This window comes from Mus caroli, unplaced genomic scaffold, assembly GCF_978045245.1.
Source record: "Mus caroli unplaced genomic scaffold, Mus_caroli_1 scaffold_16, whole genome shotgun sequence".
Classification (NCBI taxonomy): domain Eukaryota; kingdom Metazoa; phylum Chordata; class Mammalia; order Rodentia; family Muridae; genus Mus; species Mus caroli.
Genome location: NW_028227271.1, coordinates 85,748,681 through 85,770,645, shown reverse-complemented (window position 1 = coordinate 85,770,645; position 21,965 = coordinate 85,748,681). Strand labels below are relative to the sequence as shown.

Genomic DNA, 21,965 nt, shown 5'->3' with positions numbered 1-21,965 from the left:
AAAGGTCATAGCCTATAATCAATTGGGCTATCAAGGTCTGGAAAGAGGGTAGGGGGAATCTTCAGCTAGTATTTGGGAGTAGCCCTGACCAAGAAGTGGCAGTCATTATGCAAACTGTTTCCAGTCCTTCACAAAGGCACAGACTAAGCATATCAAAGAAAGGGAAATAACAGATCTATCCTCAGAGTGGGATGGTCTGGCAAGATGCTGCTACCCTCCAGTGTTTGAAGGGTATCCACAAATGTCCACCTTGTCCTGTGACCCACATTGGTCTCAATTGATCTGTGGCTTTCCTGACTCTCATAGATCATTGGTCATATGGACCCCGAGGGCAGTGGGAGCAGAGACATAGAACTGGGAATTCAGAAGCTTTCTAAGTACTTATGGTAAATGACTACACTGAGACCTGGTAGCAGGAGGCAGATCAAGAGAGGATAAATCAAGGTATATAAAATTTTGTGAGAACAAGGATAGAAACATCCAGGATGGGCAAATGTCTTTGGCTGCAGAAACATTACAGGGATCTCAGATGATGGCTTAACAGGTTTAATCAGAAGAAATTGATCCTGTAATCTAATGGAGGCTATGTGACATTCCTCAGGTAGAGTCATGTGTGGGGGCTTAGAACTCCCTAGACAATATTAGAGAAGGAGAAGCCTTGCTATTGTAGAGAGTACCCCATTACATGCATAGCCCCGGAAGGCAATTGGGACAATGGTAGACTTCAACCTTAATTGGCAGAGTTTTTCCCCAGTCTTACTTTTCAATTATGCTACCCCTAGTGCAGTCAGTGCTTTAAACTCTGATGAATGTGGAATCAAGTCAATGTGTAAGTGTACATGGGTTTCTGTCTTCACAGTGTCATTGTCTAGTCTTGTTCTGTAGGGTATCATCTCCAGATATGAACATACTGAATTTTCTGGCTAGGAAAGAGTTCATTTCTGTGTACCGTACTTCCAACAGCAATGATAGTTGTCACTACTCCCTATGGCATGTCCTCTTCTAGGCTTGACCTGTGGTTTATTGAAAGACAACTGAGTTGTGAAATATAAAACAGCCATACTCAGAAGAGGCCGACTAATTGGTTATCCTCTGTTATCTTTATTTGGAAGTTGGTCTCAGCAGGACTCAGATTCCCTGTTAGGTTACCATCTACATTTCTTCTCATAAAGGAAGAATTGGAAGTTAAGAGTAACTAATTTTACAAAGATGTCTAATGCAATGGATATGGTAATCAAAGGGGATTTTTTTTCAGGGACCATTAGAAAGCTATTGAATACAGTCTCCATTTTCTGCACTCAAAATGAGAGTCACTGTTCAAGAAAAGCTATTGTGACTCAAAGTTACTAGGATTTGAAAGGACTGGATTTGGGTATCTAGTGAAAAGAAAGCATTTAGGATTCAGGTGTCTGAAATCCATGTACTGTTTATTGCTTCACATGATCCTTCACACCTACATCCCTAATTTCTAATTGGAAAGACATCATTACAATACAGAATGTGGAATTGCCACAGAAATTCACACTCTGGAGTGAGTGTGTTTGTAACTTTGTTTCTCAAGTTACCCTCCTCTAACATTAAAAACTTTTCTATCTCCAAAAGATCTCTGGAGTTCTGCCAGTTTGTAAACAACCACTGTTGCTGGTCAGCTGAATTTGCCCAAATGAATGAAGCTTTAATTATCTCCAAAACTTGATGTCAATTTGGGGGTAAGCTTTGTCTTTGAATGTAAATTAAACTTTTCAAGTGATTAGGGTAGTTTAAGACCTGCTGCATTTAATTTTCATAGCTAATTTGGTACTGGCTGTGTTCAGTCACTGTGGCTGGATTCCTTTCTGGAAATTTGTTTTGAAGTATTAGAAAGTTTAAATATCTCAATGGAATTGTTAGACAAGAGTTAGTGCAACTATCATCAAAGATATAACTGTAAAGGCCAAGTAGCATTTGCTATAAGTGTGGACATTTAAAAATATTATAGTGTTCATGTGCTGTTTAAGCAATGCATTAGCCAAAAACTCAATATGTAAATTTCCATGTGTGGCTGTGTTCCAATAAAACCTTATCTAGAGACACTGAAGTTATATTCCCATGTTAACTTGTATAAAGTACTCTTCTTCCAGCTTTTTACAGTATGGAAATATAAGTAACTAGATACAATTAATGGCTACATATTATGTGCTGATTTCTATTGCATTAGTTGTAAGTAAATAACAATAAGGAATAAAATGCTTATGTTTATTTCTTAATTGTAGTAACAATTTCACAATTTATTTAAAATATTATACTAAGCATCTTAAGTATATATGTATACATATATATATTTACATATACAAAGAGTGTACAGTATGTATATAAGTGGAATCAAAAGAATGTATTTGTTTTTCTGTACTCAAATTAAAAGCAAAATAATCTGGCTCAGGCAGGTGAAAAAGCACAGAGGGTAAAGATGCTTACAGAGCCTGATGACCCAAATTAGAACTCTAACATCTAACACCTGTTGGTGGAAGCAATGGGGTGTACATGTTGTGGAATACATACCTGTATTCTCTCTCTCTCTCTCTCTCTCTATATATATATATATATATATATATATACATATACATATACATATATATACATATTGTGATGGTTTGTATATCCTTGGACCAGGGAGTGGCACCATCTGAAGGTGTGGCCTTGTTGGAATAGGTGTGACCTGTTTGGAATGGGTGTGTCACTGTGGGTGTGGGTATAAGATCCTCACCCTAGTTGCCTGGAAGTCAGTCTTCCACTAGCAGCCTTTGGATGAAGACATAGAACTCTCAGCTCCTGCTGTGCCATGCCTGCCTGGATACTGCCATGCTCCCACCTTGATGATAATGGACTGAACCCCTGAACCTGTAAGCCAGCCCCAATTAAATGTTGTTTTTTATAAGACTTGCCTTGGTCATGGTGTCTGTTCACAGCAGTAAAACCCTAACTAAGACAGAAGTTGGTACCGGGAGTGGGGTATTGCTGTGATAGGCCTGACCATGCTTTTATTTGAAAGAATGTGGATTTTGGGACTTTGGATTTGGAAAGCAGTGGAATGCTTTAAATGGGGCTTAATGGGTCATCCTAGTAGGAATATGGAAGACTTTGTTGCTGGGAGTAATTTGAACTGTGTTGACCTGGCCCAAGAGATTTCAAAGGAGAAGAATTTCAGAATGTGGCATAAAGACTGGTTTTGTGGTATTTTGGTAAATAATGTGGCTACTTTTTGCCCTTGTCTGAAAGGTTTGCCTGAGGCTAAGGTGAAGAGACTTGGATTACTTGCATTGACAAAAGAAGTTTCAAAAAAGCCCAGCAGAGACTTTGTTCTCTGGTTAAGTCTCATGAAGAGAAGTTTGAACAAGCATAGCAAGCTTAGAAAGGAAAAATATAAAATATATGGTTTGAGTATTAAAGGAGTACCAGGAAGTGAAATGGAGCAAAATCTTGTGTTCTAGGAGATAAAGATTAAGGGAGTGGGACCTTGGGGCAAGATCCTACCCAGCTAAATTAGATCCAGGCATGGTGGTACACACCTTTAATCCCATGAGACAAGCATGCTGATCTCTACATTCAAGGTCAATCTACAGAGCAAGAACCAAGATAGCCAAGCTTAGGCAGTGAAGGATTTAGAAAACATAAAGCTAGTGATAATGTAATAGTATAAGGGTATCATGTTCTAGTTCCTGTAAGCCGCAGAACTCGGCAGCTTCAGCCAATTGCCTCTGGCTCTAGAGTTAAGAATGGAAGGAACTACTGGGAAAATTGATGCTGGTTAGCTGGAGCTAAGGAATTAGCAGTGATTAAGAAGAGACCAGCATCACTGAGGTGAAATCTTCTGGAAATTGTTTTCTGGGAGCACAAAGAAGCTGTGTTCCAGAGATAACCAAGGTTGCACCTCATGCTGCGGATGGACTTGGTAATGTTTAAGAGTCACTCAGGTGATACTGCTTGTGAAGGAATGAAGGGATAATTGAGAGAAGCTGAGGTTTAGCACTGTGAGAGGCCAAGGAACACCATTGGAGAAGGTGAAGCCTCAGCTGTAGTTGATAGCCCAGGACTGAAGGGGTCATGCAAAGGATTTGAGGCTTGGCACCCTGAAGAGAGCCTATGAGAGGCTATTGGTGAAGCCTAGTTGGAGTGGAACACCCCAGTGTATTGGAGATGTCTGTACCATGGGATGATCACCAAGAACAGCAGCCGTAATGGAGTGGATCAACCTGAGCATAGAGTGCTACAGAGGACAGAGATGGAGAAGTGATGCCAGTCCTTAGGAGGAGTCCAAAAGATCAAGTGGAATCCCAGACACTGAAAGAAGAAGCTGTAACATTGAAATTGCCTTGGAGACTCAAAGATGTTAAGGATGCCAGAGCCATGGGATACATGCTGAGGAAAGCTGCTAACAGGGAGTGGAACCAGCCCAGGAGGAAGCAGTTTGTTGCAGTCAACAAAGATGAAAAAGGAGTGGAGTTCTGAAGACTGCTTTGACATCAGCCATGGAGATGCAGAGTTTGGAGTTTGCCCAGCTGGTTTCCTGCCTTGCTTTGGAGATTACAGTTAATTAAGTTGGATGAATCTCAGAAGAGACCTTGAACTTTGGACTTTTAACATTGTTGTGACTGTTATAGACTATGAAAACTTTGAAAGTTGGACTAAATGCATTTTGCATTATGCTATGTTTAAGTGTGGCCCCCATAGACTCATGTTTTTGAACAAGTCTATGGGGACCAGGGAGTGGAATGTGATGGTTTGTATATCCTTGGACCAGGGAGTGGCACCATCTGAAGGTGTGGCCTTGTTGGAATAGGTGTGACCTGTTTGGAATGGGTGTGTCACTGTGGGTGTGGGTATAAGATCCTCACCCTAGTTGCCTGGAAGTCAGTCTTCCACTAGCAGCCTTTGGATGAAGACATAGAACTCTCAGCTCCTGCTATGCCATGCCTGCCTGGATACTGCCATGCTCCCACCTTGATGATAATGGACTGAACCCCTGAACCTGTAAGCCAGCCCCAATTAAATGTTGTTTTTTATAAGACTTGCCTTGGTCATGGTGTCTGTTCACAGCAGTAAAACCCTAACTAAGACACATATATATACACATATACATATACATATATATATACATATGTATATATATGTATATGTGTATATATATTGCATATGTATATGTATTAAAATTAACAGGAGAAAAAAAAGGAAACCCTTTAGTGGAAGAAAGTGAGAAGTGGCCACTGTGATTTATTTGAATTAAAATAAGATTACATCACTTTCCCTCTTCTGTTCCTAGAGTCAGTCCTTTGCCTTCTCATGCTACACTCTGTCTCATACATTCCTTGTCCAAATGCAAACCAAAAATCTACTTTTCTTTGATATTATTAGTACATACTAATATTTGTAAGCACAAATTTATAAATACAATCTGTTGAATCCATTTTTGTTGTTTTTGTGTTTATGGTTTCAGGTCTGTCCACTTTGTACAAATAACTGTAAGGGGCCCATCCCTGGGAAAGGCATTTTTAGTCGCTCTGCCAGTCATTATCTGCCTACAAGTAGTTGTTTTTCTAGGGTTTAATCACAATGACATGTTTCCTTTTCCATATTAAACTATCTATGATATTGCCATTAATTTGGTCTTATTTGGGCAGCCATTTGTAAGAATTTCTACTTCACATTAACCTCCTAGAGTTCTGCCATTTACAATCTTTTATTCCCTCTTCCATGATGTTCTCTGAACCACTGATACAGAAGCTGTGATACAGATATATTTTGAGGGGCTCAGTTTCCCAATACTTCTTGATTTCCAGTTGTTGGTTTCTTATGATAGTCTCAATTACTGTTAGGAGAGTCTTTGTAGAGGGTGGGAGCCAAATTTACCTACAGATATAATAATAAGATTTGGGACATAGTTAAGATTTTTATGCTTTAGCAAAACAGCAAAAGTTGATTCTCTTCTAAACTACCTGACTTCACTAGTCCCAGTGTAGTTGGGTAGGTTTCTTGAACCAGGCATATTTTTCTTCTATAGAAGGGGAGCTAGATCCAATTCCACAGCTGTGGGATACCACTAATATTTGAGTTCCACTATTGCACCTACATAGATTTCCTTCCTGTTCACCATTGTTGCAATTCACAGATTTCAAAGTTACACAGGACTAACCAATGTGTCCTACCAGTGGCAGCTGGATAGTATTTTCTTTTATCACGGAAGCTAGATCATAGAAAAGAAAGTCTCCAATCAGATCCAGCTTGAACGACCTGAGTTTATATCATATGTTTGCAGCATCTTCAGAAATAGTTGCTAACTTCAACCTCTGAGAAACAACCAAATAGTGCAATAGTTTATATTGGAAGTCACTTGGAATACTTTGACTAATCATTCCGAAGGAGGCTTCTCTTGGCTAGCACTGGGGTTTTTCAATGTTATTAGTTCTTGTAGAAACATTGTCAGTCCAGGTGGAATAGCTTTCTTTAAAGTTTGCACTTGTGCATAAGTGTACACGTATAGACACACACACACACACACATGCCTTTTGAATAATTTTATGTAAAGATAAAATAATATTCTTTGAAGCTTTATTAAGTTATTGTTATTTGTTCTTCCTCCTTCTTTCCCCTCTGAATTGATCATTTCACCTCCCCGGTTTGGATGTCCTGATTTTTCCTCCGCTTCTTATCTCCTTATCTGTTAAGTCCTCTCTCATGCTCAGCTCCGGACCACTGCCTTTGATTCCTTTGTGCTTTCCTTGTTTCTGAAGTTACTGCATATTGTATATGAAGATGTGGAGGATAAGGAAAAGATGAGAGAGAACTGTCTCATATTTTTATAATCTACTCTCATAATAATTTGGGTCACAGAGACTTCAGTAGTGATTTGCTTTCATTCTGTATTCCTACTGTCAAGAAGTGTCTGTATGCAGGATGACTTTGCCAGATGCAGTACTTTGTTAGAGCTCTTCTATTGCATATCCAGTAGAGGGGTATCTAACTGATAAAAGAATCTAAATTAAGTTTGACAATATCTAGCTTGGAACCACTGAGCAACAATGATATACTTTCATTAGTTGTTCATAAAGGAAAAAATATGCTTAGTTTTTTTCCTTTTATTTAAAATAATTTTATGCAATATATTTTTATCATATTTCTCCTCCCACAACTATTCATACATCCTTACTACTTCCCTGCCTACCCATATTTATGTTCCCTCTTCTCTTTCTCACTCTCATCTATCCATATCTAATCTATCATCTATCTGTCTATATTTCTATCTATAACTCACTGGTTCTTCCTTTCTCTCTCTAAACAAATGAAAATAAGCACAAACAAAAATCTAATGAGAAAAAATAAAACTATATGAAACACCTGCTTTGTGTTTGCTTGTTTTTCTCTTGGCTAACTACTACTAGGTATAGTTCTTCCTTTAAATGTGGTTCATATACTTAGTAAAACATCATCAGATAAAAGTGATATTCCCTTTGCCAGCAGGTGTCAATTGCAAGTAGCTTCTTGGTTAGCAGTGGGACTTTGCATCCATTTCTGTTCTTCTGTACTAAATTGCCTCAGACCCTCTGGGCCCCTTTGTCTGCGTGGAATGGGTCTCTAGTCGCGGGTGGGCATAGCGTCAAATGAATTTGACAGACAGATGCACACAGGAGAGGTTGTGTTGGATATGAATATATTTTTTAAATTGAGCATCAGACTTTTTATGCAGAAGACAATAAGGAAGTTGGGTGACATATTGGCAAGGTAGGTACAAATGAGGTAACCAGAATCTTACATAAAACAGGAATACAAACACAAAAGGTCTAACGGGAAGCACCTGGGATAAAATTCATTGACAACAACTGGGATCAACAAGGGCTCCACCTAAGATTCACTAATCTTAGAAGCCAGGGTCAAGGGCTTCGCACCCTTGCCATAGTTCCTATTTTAGTCTATTGTATAGTCCACCTTCCCCTTAGGCCATTGTAAATACGTGTGTAGGGGTGTAACTTCGCTATAGTTCTAAGTATCTATCCTGGTTTCTCCTTTGGTCTAAAACTTTCTTCTTCCGCAGTGATAGTAAATTCCTGTGTAAGGGAGTGACTTGGCTTTTATTCTAAGTGATAGTGTAATACCAGAGGCTATTCTGATTAGCAACATTCTTACTAAATATCAAGCCCATGGTCTTGCTCAAAGACGTTCTAGGACTGTTGGAACACTGGTGGAAGGCTTTAGCTATGTCAGAATTCAATCTTAAAAGGCACTTATAATAGGATAATACTGGAAGAAAGCACGTGGATCCATACACTAGACTAACGCGGAAATGGAAAATTAATGTATGGGTTAGAGAGAACGCCAGACTCCAAGAGGAGAGCTTCCTTGAAACTCTTTGCCTCATGAGTGACTTTTAAGTCTCTCGGCTTGTGAAGCTGACTCGACCAGAGCGGGTGACACTAAATTTTTCTTTGGTTTGAACCTGTACAGGACTAGGACATTACGTCACAGTTTGTGTGAGTTTATATGTGTATCAGTACTTTTGTGTATGCAAGACATCATCTAGAACCTTTGACTCTTACAACAGTTCTACCTCTTCTGCATAGATCTCTGGACCTTGAGAAGAAGGGTTTGATGAAGACATCACACTTTGGAGCATTCAGTCATACATGTTTTGTTTTCTATAAACATTGTTAATTTTTAACAGTATCCATCAGCTTCAAATATCCACTAACTGATGTGTTTGAAACTAGAAGAGACTAGTCCTTAAGCTTTGTTTTTCCCTTGGTGTCTTAAAGTGTCTGTCACTTATTAAAACTATGAACAAATGCAATGAAGAGAAAAAGTGGTGTATTTCACTTCGACTTCCTAATCCATCATTTTAAGAGGTGAGGGCAGGAGCTATGTCTGGGACTGAGAAAAGAGTTGAAGCAGAGGGTATATGGGATATATATGTATAAAAAATGATATATATATATATGTATAAAAAATGATAAAAAAAATCTGTGAAGTCACAAGGAAGAATGTAACAGCACTTCAGATGTGTAGGTGGATGTTAATCAGAATAGAAAAGGCCAGTATGCTAGATAATTGTACATATTTTTGAAGAAATCTCAACAAAGAAGAATCCATTACTGGGTTTGCTTGTTGCTATACATATGTATATACATATACATATGTATATGTGTATATATATATATATATATATATATATGTGAATAGCTTCCTCATCATAACTATCTCAGCTTACTTTTTTCAACAACATAGAACTATCTGCCCCGTGGTGATGCTGTACATAGTGGACTGGCTCCTCCTGTATCACCTGTCTATCAAGAAAATGCCAAAGCCTTGCCTACAAGCAAACCCAGTAATGGATTCTTCTTTGTTGAGATTTCTTCAAAAATATGTACAATTATCTAGCATACTGGCCTTTTCTATTCTGATTAACATCCACCTACACATCTGAAGTGCTGTTACATTCTTCCTTGTGACTTCACAGATATTTTTTTTTTTATCATTTTTCTTTACCAAATGCAGGCAGATTTCTGAGTTCGAGGCCAGCCTGGTCTTGAAAAACCAACATAAATAAACAAGTACATGAATACATTAAACAAACAAACAAATAAATTTGTTTCATAAGAATTTAGGGCATTTAAAGGATTTTTATAGCTCCTAAAGTTACTTTCAGGATTTTTACTTGCAAAAAAGTAATAATTACATAATCATCTTCCTTCCTAGTTTTCTTTTTCTCTCACTATTAAAATTTATAGTTCTAAGTTCCTAATGTGTATAGACATACACACATACTCATTTATATATATATTTCCAGTATTTATTGGCATATATTTATGTAAACATTTGTATAGTCCCACAAACTATGCATATTTTATTACATATTAGAGAAATTTTTTCTTTCATTATTTTTAATAATGCATACATTTAAAATTTCTTTTTATTCAATTGTGGGAATATATTTTTAATTACTAACTTTTCCTCTCATTTTAAAAATAAAATTCTTACAAAATATATACTACTATTCTTACCTGGATTTTTTCTTTCATTGCCTAATGGCTTTTCCAACCCATACTTAGTCTTTTGTAGAGTACAAAATGTCTTTATTTTTATCCTTCTTCTCAAGCAAGCATAGATAAGAGTTTTAATTTACATGGTCTTTCAGTCTGTTCCCTTCTTCTTTCTGAATTTTCCAATTTATATCTTCGTGCCTTTATGACCCACCATTGTCCTTACATGTGTGTGTTTTCAGTAAAGGTAAATGGTAGGGTCATAGTAATTCTTGTCAAATTATTTTTAAATGTTAATTAATTTTAATTATAGACAATTTTATACATGCAATTAATAAACTCTGATCATCCTCATCCACACCCAAGATTTCCCTCCTCTCCTGTCAAGCTCAATTCCTTCCCACAGGTCTTTTACCATATATAGCTGACATGTCTTTTGGCATTGTTTTGTATCCCACTTAATTTAACCATCCATGTAACCACAAATATGGAACTATTCTGAGAAACCTGGTGCTCTAACTAGTGTGTAGACATCTGAAGATAATTATCCCCTCTCCTAGAATCCACTAGTAACCAAATATTCTCAGTGGAATAGCAGAGACCTGTGAGCTCCTTTTCCATTTATGGATGGGTCTTTTTCAGACCCAGCCAGTTCAGTAACATCAGCTGCTTTGACACCATGATTGCAATGACTATGTCATATTCTCAAGGTAATATTTCATGAGTTCTTCCATCATTCTTGATGTCTTGAAGGCCTTTGCATTCACTATCATTCGTTATAAGATAAACATTCTTTGATTTATGCTAAAGTAGCATTTTGCCTATGGTCATAAACATATTCAGAAGACTCATTGACTATCTGATAAAATTTTTCCCCCAGTATCCAATTGAAAATTAGGTTTAGTGTGCCTTAGGTATTGAACCTAGTTTCTCAGCCATCTACATGCTAAGCAAGCACTCTATTGATAACACATACTCTCATCCTTTAAACATATACTAATAGTTGAACAGTGAAATTGAGGGTAATCAGATTCTTGAAAACTACAGAAGAAAGTTCTGCCAGTAATCTAAATATTATTTCCTGAAAAATATATTAATTTGTTAAAACATTATTCCACTATCATCTATGTGGTGGGAAGAAAATCATAACATAGAAACCCTTTGAAAATTCTCTAGTATCTTGTGTCACCATACAGAGGGTTGATTCCTTTCCTATAAAAGTGCATAAAACTGGAAGTATTAAATACTTAACAAAACTGAAAATACATGAAAAGCTGAATACTTAGAGCTATAGACATATGACCTCAAAAATAAATGTTAATATAGAAGTACTTCTATTTTATAAAATTAGACATACATTCTCTTGACCTTATACAATATGTACTGTATTGATCTTATACAATATGTACTGTATTGACCTTATACAATATGTACTGTGTTGACCTTATACAATATGTACTGTATTGATCTTATACAATATGTACTGTATTGTTCTTATACTATATGTACCAAACACATCTATTGACCAACTGGAGGAAACAGCACACTCTGAGCCCCTTTTACAGAGCAAAAGCTATTCTTGAAACAAGTGCTGTGGAAATGAATAGGTAATAAAAAAAATAAAGTCAATCTATATCTGTAGCTAGAGTGCTGACAGCTGCATATCCAAGAAAAAATCGTCAATATTTTCTTTTATGATAGATTAAAGTGAGATCAGTATACAGCTGGATTTTCTTTAAAATTTCTCAACATTATACATTTTCCTGAGATTTAAAGAACTGAATATGTTTAACATATTAGGTTACTTTTTTGCCCATAGACAATAGGTGATATATAGCTAATATAGACAATGCTAATATTCATATATCTATCCTGACATTTCCTAAATGACAAATATTACTGAATTCTTTTTGCTGATGGGTTCTACTATGCCAATGTATAATTTTGTTATCATGGCTTCTGTCAGATTCCATCAAAAGGGCATACATAATTCATGTTTCTTATGGCACAAAGATGTGATTATGCTTCAGCGGCTTAATAAAGCATGACATAGGAAAATATTGTAACCACTTAAAACTTATACACATGTCATATTGTGCTCATGTATAAACTTAACAAATGAGGTTTAAGTATTATCTAAAATAAACAAAATTTTATATGTAAATTATTAACCGTATACCCAGTAGGCACCAATCTGTTAACATTATGGATATAGTTTATAAAATATAAACAAACATAATTAATTTTCATTGTAGATATTTTATACATAGAGTCTTATGCACTCATGTTTTCTCTTTTATTTTTCATTATATTAAATTCCTTTAGCAGAGATGGCAGATATGCTTTTGTTGATGTTATGGTTTGGATATTTATCTTGTGGTTGTTCTCTTCTTTGTGTTTATCTAAAGATATAGGGAACTCATAATAAATATCAACATATGAGCCAATTCTGAGACCAGATAACAGAGATTAAGTGGATGTCTACTGTTATAAGAACAAAAGAATAGTGAAGTGTTTAGATTTCCTTTTGTGTTGCTGATGTATAAGGCACTGCATTTTGCCCAAGTCTTTTTTTGACTTTCAGTCCAACATGAATGCTTCAGGCTAAATATCTTCTTGCGAAATTTTAAAAAGAAGTTTCTTTGCTCATTCACCATTCACAATTCTCAGTGAGACAAATCATTCTTCAAGATATAAGGTTGAGTATATGTCCAGGAAAGACACATCTGGAGAGCATATGTATAATTTTTATCCAGAACACACTATATCACTATGCCAGTGATACTCTCTTCTTGTCAATAATCGTATTGGCAGTTTTTACATGTGAAATTCCATGTTGAGCATCTTCTTTTCCTGTTATACTGAAAGACAAACTTTTTTTCACTTGAATATTTTGTTCACTCAAATGCGTTCAACATAGGGAAACCTGAGTTAATTTTAGTTATTTAAATGAGAAAATATGTGAAGTACATTTTATTTCATTTAGGCCCAAAGCCTTAAAATAAATAATTTCAGACAAAAATTGAGTATTATTAATGGTTTAACTGAATGTTTATATAAAGCTTCTATTTTTGCTAACATATAATTATATTGTTATGAGTATATTCTTTACTATAGACCAAAATTTCCTACAAAACTTTTGGTTAATCAGTAGCAGTATGATTGCAGGAAAAAGCACCCAATCTTTGATAATGAAGTTTTATAATTTTAGCATTCCTTTTAAAACATCACTTTGAAAAGATTGCTCCTATTTCATCAATGCAAGTAAGAACAATTTATTTTGTGTAATACAATAAACAAATAAAATATTTAGAATAACAAATATTTTTATTTCAATTAAATATTTGAAGAAAAATGTTCCCGAATCAGTTATTTGGATATTAAATATACATAAGGATCTGAGGCAAATAAGATAACAAAGTAGTTTTGCTTAAAAAAATGAAAGAATGAAATTTAAAACAAATCACTCAGATTAAAACTGACAGAGATATTTTAAAAATCGCAGATTAAGCTCTTTTCCATCTTATAAGATGAAGGAGAAGAAGCAGAGAAGCCTGATGCAAAGGAGATGAAACCTGAGGCCAAGAAGGCAGCAGCTGCTGCTGCTGCTGTTGCTGCTGCTGCTGCTGCTGTTGCTGCTGCTGCTGCTGCTGCTGCTGTTGCTGCTGCTGCTGCTGCTGCTGCCTCCTCTGGTGCCCGGACTGCTGGTGCAGCCAAAAGGGGTCACCCTAAGGTTAGAAAGTCCAGGAAGGGGAAGCCCCATTCCAGTTAAAACCCTGTCCTGGTTAGAGGAATTGGCTGGTACTCCTGACCTGCTACACATAGAATACATTCCAGAAAGGCCTTGTACAAAAGGAAATACTCAGCTGCCAAGACAAAGGTTGAAAGAAGAAAAAGGAGAAGGTCCTTGCTACTGTCAAAGAAAAGGTTGTGACAAGAACAGTGGTACACATATGTTGAAGCTTCAAAAAATGCCTAGGACTTGGGGGAGCCATCTTGGTTCCTGGATCCCTCCAAGACTAGTCTGTGCAGGTGAGAGTGTGGACTACAGAAGCTAACATCTTCTGGGGCAGACCCCTTAGAGGCTCCAGACATCCGGGCACTTCCCTGCCAGAGGAGAGGTGTCCAACCCGCTCAGAGGGCTTTGCCAGAGCACCTGGGGGAGCCTTCTTGGTTCTTGGACCCCTCAGAGACTCTTCTGAAAAGGTGAGAGTGTGGACTACAGAAGCTAACAGCTTCTTGGATAGGTGGAAGCTACATAAATTCTGGGGCAGATGCCATTTCAGGCTCCAGACATCGGGGCACCTTCCCTGCCAGAGGAGAGGTGTCCACCCTGTCTGAGAGAGCTTTGCCAGAGCGCCTGAGGGAGCCATCTCTGGTCTTGGATCTTTCAGAGACTAGTCTGTGTAGGTGAGAGTTCAGACAAAAGAAGCTAAACAGCTTCTGGGACAGGCCCTGTTTCAGGCCTTCATCTTCTGCCAGGAGGCAAGTCCTAACACCAGATATCTGCGCACATTACCTGCAAGAGGGGAGCATGCCTGCAGAGAGAGCTCGGACCACTGAAACTCAGGAAAGAGCTAGTTGCCCAGGTCTGCTGATAGAAGCTAACATAATCAGCTGAGGAACAAGCTCTAACCACAGACAACTATAAAAACTAACTGCAGAGATTACCAGATGGCTAAAGGCAAACATAAGAATGTTACTAACAGAAACCAACACTACTCAACATCATCAGAACCCAGCACTCCAACCTCAGCCAGTCCTGGATACCCCAACAAACCTGAAAAGCTAGACCTGAATTTAAAAGCATATCTCATGATGATGGTAGAGGACATCAAGAAGGACTTTAATAGCACAAAGAAATACAAGAGAATACTGCTAAAGAGTTACAAGTCCTTAAAGAAAAACAGGAAAAGACAACTAAACAGGTAGAAGTCCTTAAAGAAAAACAGGAAAACACAATCAAACACGTGATGGAATTGAACAAAATCATACAAGACCTAAAAAGGGAAGAAAACACAATAAACAAAACCCAAAGTGAGGCAACACTGGAGATAGAAACCATAGGAAAGAAATCTGGAACCATAGATGTGATATTCAGCAACAGAATACAAGAAATAGAAGAGAGAATCTCGGGTGCAGAAGATTCCATAGAGAACATGAGCACAACAATCAAAGAATATGCAAAATTCAAAAAAGATCCTAAGTTAAAACATCCAGGAAATCCTGGACACAATGAGAAGACCAAACATATGGATAATAGGAGTAGATGAGAATGAAGATTTTCAACTTAAAGGGCCAGCAAACATCTTCAACAAAATCATAGATAGAAACCTCCCAAACGTGCTGGAGAGATGGCTCAGCCGTTAAAGGCTAGGCTCACAACCAAAAATATAAGAAACCTCCCAAACCTAAAGAAAGAGATGACCATGAACATACAAGAAGCCTACAGAGCTCCAAATAGACTGGACCAGAAAAGAAATTCCTCCCGACACATAATAATCAGAACAACAAATGAACTAAATGAAGATAGAATATTAAAAGCAGTAAGGGAAAAAGGTCAAGTAACATATAAAGGCAGGCCTATGAGAATTACACCAGATTTTTTCACCAGACACTATGAAAGCCAGAAGATCCTGGACAGATGTTATACAGACAGTAAGAGAACAGAAATGCCAGCCCAGGCTACTATACCCAGCCAAACTTTCAATTACCATAGATGGAGAAACCAAAGTATTCCATGACAAAAACAAATTCACACATTATCATTCCACGAATCCAGCCCTTCAAAGCAAGAAAGTAATCTTTCAACAAACCTAAAAGAAGACAGCCACAATAACAGAATGCCAACTCTAACAACAAAAATAATAGGAAGCAACAATTACTTTTCCATAATATCTCTTAATATCAATGGACTCAATTCCCCAATAAAAAGACATAGACAAGCAGACTGGCTACATAAACAGGATGGAACATTTTGTAGCTTACAGGAAAACTATCTCAGGGGAAAAGACAGACACTACCTCAGAATGAAAGGCTGGAAGATAATTTTCCAAGGAAATGGTCTTAAGAAACAAGCTGGAGTATCCATTCTAATAACTAATAAAATTGACTTCCAAGCCAAAGTTATCAAAAAAGACAAGGAGAGGCACTTCATACTCATCAAAGGTAAAATGTTCCAAGAGGAACTCTCAATTCTGAATATCTATGCTCCAAATGCAAGGGCAGCCACATTCATTAAAGAAACTTTACTAAAGCTCAAGGAACACATTGCACCTCACACAATAATAGTGGGAGACTTCAACACCACACTTTCATCAATTGAAGGATCATGGAAATAGAAACTAAACAGGGACACAGTGAAACTGACAGAAGTTATGAAACAAATGAATTTAAAAGATATCTACAGAACATTTTATCCTAAAACAAAATGATATACCTTCTTCTCAGCACCTCATGATACCTTCTCCAAAACTGACTAATAATAGGTCACAAAACAGGTCTCAACAGATACAAAAATATTGAAATTGTCCCAAGCATCCTATCAGATCACCATGGATTAAAGCTGATCTTCAATAAAACATAAACAATAGAAACCAACATCCACATGGAAACTGAACAACACTCTTTTCAATGATACCTTGGCCAAGGAAGGAATAAAGAAAGAAATTAAAGACTTTTTAGAGTTTAATGAAAATGAAGTCACAACATACCGAAACTTATGGGAAACACTGAAAGCATTTCTTTTTTTTTTCCATTTTTTTATTAGGTATTTAGCTCATTTACATTTCCAATGCTATACCAAAAGTCCCACATACTCACCCCCCACTCCCCTACCCACCCACTCCCCTTTTTTGGCCCTGGCGTTCCACTGTACTGGGGCATATAAAGTTTGCAAGTCCAATGGGCCTCTCTTTCAAGTGATGGCCTATTAGGCCATCTTTTGATACATATGCAGCTAGAGACAAGAGCTCCGGGGTACTGGTTAGTTCATATTGTTGTTCCACCTATAGGGTTGCAGTTCCCTTTAGTTCCTTGGGTGCTTTCTCTAGCTCCTCCATTGGGGGCCCTGTGATCCATTCAATAGCTGACTGTGAGCATCCACTTCTGTGTTTGCTAGGCCCCAGCATAGTCTCAAAAGAGACAGCTATATCTGGGTCCTTTCAGCAAAATCTTGCTACTGTATGCAATGGTGCCAGCATTTGGAAGCTGATCATGGGATGGATCTCTGGATATGGCAATCACTAGATGGTCCACCCTTTCACCACACTTCCAAATTTTGTCTCTGTAACTTCTTCCATGGGTGTTTTGTTCCCTATTCTAAGAAGGGGCAAAGTGTCCACACTTTGGTCTTCATTCTCTTGAGTTTAATGCATTTAGCAAATTGTATCTTATATCTTGAGTATCCAAAGTTTCTGGGCTAATATCCACTTATCAGTGAGTACATATTGTGAGAGTTCCTTTGTGATTGGGTTACCTCACTCAGGATGATGCCCTCCAGGTCCATCCATTTGCCTAGGAATTTCATAAATTCATTCTTTTTAATAGCTGAGTAATACCCCATTAAAAATGGGGCTCAGAACTGAACAAAGAATTCTCACCGGAGGAATACCTCATGGCAGAAAACCACCTGAAAAAATGTTCAACATCCTTAATCATCAGGGAAATGCAAATCAAAACAACCCTGAGATTCCACCTCACTCCAGTCAGAATGGCTAAGATCAAAAATTCAGGTGACAGCAGATGCTGGTGAGGATGTGGATAAAGAGTAACACTCCTCCATTGTTGGTGAGATTGCCAGCTTGTACAACCACTCTGGAAATCAGTTTGGTGGTTCCTCAGAAAATTGGACATAGTACTACAGGAGGATCCAGCAATACCTCTCCTGGGCATATATCCAGAAGATGTCCCAACCGGTAAGAAGGACACATTCTCCACTATGTTCATAGCAGCCTTATTTATAATAGCCAGAAGCTGGAAAGAACCCAGATGCCCCTCAACAGAGGAATGGATACAGAAAATGTAGTACATTTACACAATGGAGTACTACTCAGCTCTTAAAAAGACTGAAAGCATTTCTAAGAGGAAAACTCATAGCTCTGAGTGCCTCCAAAAAGAAACTAGAGAGAACACACACTAGCAGTTTGACAACACACCTAAAAGCTCTAGAAAAAAAGGAAGCAAATTCTCCCAAGAGGAGTAGACTCTAGGAAATAATCAATCTCAGGGGTGAAATCAACCAAGTGGAAACAAGAAGAACTATTCAAAGAATCAACCAAACAAGGGGCTGGTTCTTTGAGAAAATCAACCAGATAGATAAACCCTTATCCAGACTCACTAATGTGCACAGGGACAGCATCCTAATTAACAAAATCAGAAATGAAAGGTTGTCATAAAAACAGATCCTGGAGAAATCCAAAACACCATCAGATCCTTCTACAAAAGGCTATACCCAAGAAAACTGGAAGACCTGGATGAACTGGACAAATTTCTAGACAGATACCAGGTACCAAAGTTAAATCAGCATCAGATTAATGACATAAACAGTCCTGTAGTCCATACAGAAATAGAAGCAGTCATTTATAGTCTCCCAACCAAAAAAAGCCCAGTACTAGATGGATTTAGTGCAGAGTTCTATTAGACATTCAAAGAAGATCTAATTCCAGTTCTTCACAAACTATTCCAAAAAATAGAAGCAGAAGGTACTCTACCCAATTCATTCTATGAAGCCATAATGACTTTATATCTAAACCAGAGAAAGACCCAACAAAGACAGAGAATTTCAGACCAACCCTTATGAATATTGATGCAAAAATACCCAATAAAATTCTCACTAACCGAATCCAAGAACACATCAAAACAACCATCCATCCTGACCAAGTAGGTTGCATTCCCAGGGCACAGGGATGGTTTAATATAGAGAAATCCATCAACATAATCCACTATATAAACAAATTCAAAGACAAAATCCACATGATCATCTTGTTAGATGCTGAGAAAGCATTTGACAAATCCAAACCCATTCATGATAAAAGTCTTGGAAAGATCAGGAATTCAAGGCCCATACCTAAACTTGATAAAAGAAGTCTACAGCAAACCAGTAGCCAACATCAAAGTAAATGGTGAGAAGCTGGAAGCAACCCCACTAAAATCAAGGACTAGACAAGGCTGCCCACTTTCTCCATACCTATTCAACAGTGTACTTGAAGTTCTAGCCAGAGAATTTCGACAACAAAAGGAGATCAAGGGGATACAAATTGGAAAAGAAGAAGTCAAAATATCACTTTTTGCAGATGATATGATAGTATATATAAGTGACCCTAAAAATTCCACCAGAGAACTCCTAAACCTGAGAAACTGCTTTGGTGAAGTAGCTATATATAAAATTAACTCAAACAAGTAAATCGCCTTTCTCTACACCAAGAATAAACAGGCTGAGAAGGAAATTAGGGAATCACCCTTCTCAATAGTCACAAATAATATAAAATACCTTGGCGTGACTCTAACTATGGAAGTGAAAGATCTGTATGATAAGAACTTCAAGTCTCTGAAGAAAGAAATTAAAGAGGATCTTAGAAGATGGAAAGATCTCCCATGCTCATGGATTGGCAGGATCAACATTGTAAAAGTGGCTATCATGCCAAAAAGCAATCTACAGATTCAATGCAATCCCCATCAAAATTCCAACTCAATTCTTCAATGAATTAGAAAGAGCAATTTGCAAATACATCTGGAATAACAAAAAACCTAGGATAGCAAAAACTCTTCTCAAGGATAAAAGAACGTTTGGTGGAATCACCATGCCTGACCTAAAGCTGTATTACAGAGCAATTGTGATAAAAACTGCATGGTACTGGTATAGAGACAGACAAGTAGACCAATGGAATAGAATTGAAGATCAAGAAATGAACCCACACACCTATGGTCACTTTATCTTTGACAAGGGAGCTAAAACCATCCAGTGGTAAAAAAGACAGCATTTTCAACAAATGGTGCTGGCACAACTGGTGGTTATCATGTAGAAGAATGCAAATTGATCCATTTCTATGTCCTTGTACTAAGGTCAAATCTAAGTGGATTAAGGAACTCCACATAAAACCAGAGACACTGAAACTTATAGAGGAGAAATTGGGGAAAAGCCTCAAATATATGGGCATAGGGGAAAAATTCCTTAATAGAACAGCAATGGCTTGTGCTGTAAGATCGAGAATTGACAAATGGGACCTCATAAAACTGCAAAGCTTCTGTAAGGCAAAAGACACTGTCAATAAGATAAAAAGGCCACCTACAGATTGGGAAAGGATCTTTACCAATCCTAAATCAGATAGGAAACTATTATCCAATATATATATATATATATATATATATATAGTACTCAAGAAGTTGGACTCCAGAAAATCAAATAACCCCATTAAAAAATGGGGCTCAGAGCTAAAGAAAGAATTCTCACCTGAGGAATAGGGAATGGCTGAGAAGCACCTGAAAAAAAATGTTCAGCATCCTTAATCATCAGGGAAATGCAAATCAAAACAACCCTGAGATTCCATCTCACACCAGTCAGAATGGCTAAGATCAAAAATTCAGGTGACAGCAGATGCTGGCGAGGATGTGGAGAAAGAGGAACACTCCTCCATAGTTGGGATTGCAAGCTTGTACACCTGCTAAGCATGCTCCAGTGAAATTCCTTGGCAGGCCGAGAGGCCTTGGAGCACTCACGAGGCAAAGAGCTTCACAGAAACTCACCTCCTGGAACCAGACGTTCTCACAACCCATATAGTCATACCCTATCCCTGAGTTAGTCTGGTGTATGGATCCAAGTGCTCTCTTTTAGTATTATCTTATTATAAGTGCCCTTTAAGAATGAATTCTGACATAGCTAAGCCTTCGTCAGTGTTCCAATGTCCTAGAAAATCATTGTGCTGACCATGGACTTGGAATTCAGTAAGAATGTTGCCTATTCAATGACATTCAGAATTGCCTGTGGTATTACACTGTCACTTAGAATAAAAGCCAAGTTGCTCCCATATACAGAAATTTACAATGGTTTAGGAAGTAGATGGGGCTTTGGTTTTAGAGTATTGCATTATTCATGAGATGGTTAGCTAGAGTGGAACTCCCTAATTAGAACCATGGCTTGGGTGTTCAAGCCCTTGCCCTAGGAGTGTAAAGACGTCACACCTGGCTTCTAAGACTATAGCTGACCTTAAATAGGGCTGACTTTGTCTCAAATGTTTTATTGCCCAGTTCCTGCCAGTCTTTGTGTTTACATTCCTCTGTTTTGTGTAAGAGTCATTAAGCATCCGGTAACCTCATTTGTACCTTACAGATGTGTCACCTTACTTCCCTATTTTCTTCTGGATAAAAAGTTTGATGCTCATTTTGAAAAATTACATTCAGATCCTACACAACCTCTTGTGTTGCATCTGTCTGTCATTCATTCGCCAACTCCTTGCCCATCTGCAAATAGAGACCCATTCTAAGCAGACAAAGGGACCCAGAGGGTTCACGGCATACACCCACTCTGAAAATCAGTCTGGCGTTTCCTCAGCAAATTGGACATAGTACTACTGGAGCATCCCGCAATACCTCTCCTGGGCATATATCCAGAAGATGTTTCAACTGGTAAGAAGGACACATGCTCCACTATGTTCATAGCAGCCTTATTTATAATAGTCAGAAACTGGAAAGAACCCAGATGCCCCTCAACAGAGGAATGGATACAGAAAATGTGGTACATTTACACAATGGAGTAATACTCTACTATTAAAAAGAATGAATTTATGAAATTCCTAGACAAATGAATTGACCTGGAGGGTATCATCCTGAGTGAGGTAACACAATCACAAAAGAACTGACATGATATGTACTTACTAATAATTGAATATTAGCTCAGAAACTTAGAATATCCAAGTTACAATTTGCAAAACACATGAAATTCAAGAAGAACGAAGACCAAAGTGT

At 37.6% G+C, this 21,965-nt stretch overlaps 1 pseudogene; it reads left to right on the top strand.

Moving 5' to 3' along the window:
• The first annotated feature begins 714 nt into the window (after positions 1 to 714).
• The window catches only part of LOC110310755 (large ribosomal subunit protein eL6-like), a 35,383-nt pseudogene continuing 14,132 nt past the window's right edge, over positions 715 to 21,965 (top strand).